This window comes from Periplaneta americana, chromosome 6, assembly GCF_040183065.1.
Source record: "Periplaneta americana isolate PAMFEO1 chromosome 6, P.americana_PAMFEO1_priV1, whole genome shotgun sequence".
Lineage (NCBI taxonomy): Eukaryota > Metazoa > Arthropoda > Insecta > Blattodea > Blattidae > Periplaneta > Periplaneta americana.
The window spans coordinates 31,175,332-31,176,789 of record NC_091122.1 but is presented as its reverse complement, the minus strand read 5'-3'; the positions used below and the strand labels follow the sequence as shown (position 1 = coordinate 31,176,789).

The 1,458-nt window shown below is 38.9% G+C and overlaps 1 long non-coding RNA gene across 1 annotated transcript in view; it reads left to right on the top strand.

Moving 5' to 3' along the window:
• LOC138702192 (uncharacterized) overlaps window positions 1-655 on the top strand; it is a 254,011-nt gene extending 253,356 nt beyond the window's left edge. Inside the window, exon 3 of the long non-coding RNA XR_011332796.1 lies at window positions 71-655. This is a non-coding gene — a long non-coding RNA (uncharacterized lncRNA). The remainder of the gene's footprint in view (window positions 1-70) is intronic.
• The last annotated feature ends 803 nt before the right edge of the window (window positions 656-1,458 follow it).

The window sequence follows — 1,458 nt, the reverse complement described above, 5'->3', positions numbered from 1 at the left end:
GCCTGCCTATTTTAATGATTCATAATGCCTAAATTTCCGATCTCTGATGATCGCTTTTCGTTTGTTTCAGGTGAGTGTGATTCTAGCGCCGCTGCTAACCAGATCGATGTGACTGAGGTTTGTCTCCGTCCGCCCCTGGCTATGAGGAATGTAGGCCACTGGGAACCATAAAAAAGACTTGTGAGAACATTTTAAATGATCAGCTTTACACGTCTACCCCCATTCTTTGTATTATACGTAGAAACAAAAGAATTAATGCATTGCATACAGTCTACGTATACGGGTGCAGAGGGAGCCAACCTAGTTAAACGATTTCTCCCTCCATTGTTGAGAAAATAGTTTAATTTTATGGGTGCTACGGGAGTGAGGTATGAAGTAGAAGGCCTCCATAGTCGCATGTTCTACATTTTGATCTTCCTGCGCGACATAATCCCCTAGGCTAAAAACTGAGTAAGTCAAAATGATAACAGCATTCCCCTCTTATCTTTGAATGTGGAACAGTAGCCTTTGTCATGTTAAATCCTTAGTAAATGTTTGTAGTGTTAAGTGTGGCACCGTCAAGTTTTCAGACGAAAGAAAAAAAGGAATCTAAATGTATGCGAAATTAGGTTACCACGCAGATTTTGTTAACAGGAATTAAAAAAAAAAGCAATAACTGGTTTATCTTTGGAGCGAGACATTTTTATGATTTAATACAGTATAAAATCAACGACACTTCGTTAGTCTGAAGACTAGAGCCCTCGAAGGTGTATTTTTGAGAAAATAAGCGATACAGGTTGCTGGCTGATCATTTGTAAAGATATCTTTAAAACTTCTTTCACGGATATAAAGCTAAGAGTTCATATTGTCACCGCTGTGAAGTAACGGTTAGCACATCTCACCATGAAACTAGCGGGCCCTTGTTCAAATCATGGTTGGGACAAGTTACCCGATTGAATTGTCTCCATTCAAGACATCATATTGGAGCCATTGTCACAGATGGTTCAGCAAATTATATCAGAACAATATTTTACATTTTAATATTTTATTGAGCACAGCTTATACAGGGACATTTTATTTTTACTTCAATTTTTATTGTACCTGAGTTTTTGAATGTACTTCACTCCCACCCCTTCTACTAATGAAGTTCAACCATCCTCCACACAGATCCAAGACCGCATATACAGTCATAGTAGCCTTAAGGTCAGAGTAAACAGTACGTTCCAAAAATATGTTCACGTTTTCCAGTGACGAAAGAGCTTTCAGTATTGAATCATTTTCGCACAGGTTCTGTCGTCCATTTGCCTACGTCGTATCCCGGTTTCCCCCCCACCAGCTTTTATTCGCCAGCTGGTGGCTGGGCTGTCTTAGCTCTTTTCTGAGAACATTAATTTCTGTTAGGAATTGGTTGGACGTCTACGTAATATTATACAACTGTTTAAAATAACTCAAATAAAAGGGCCTCGTTAAGTAATTAAC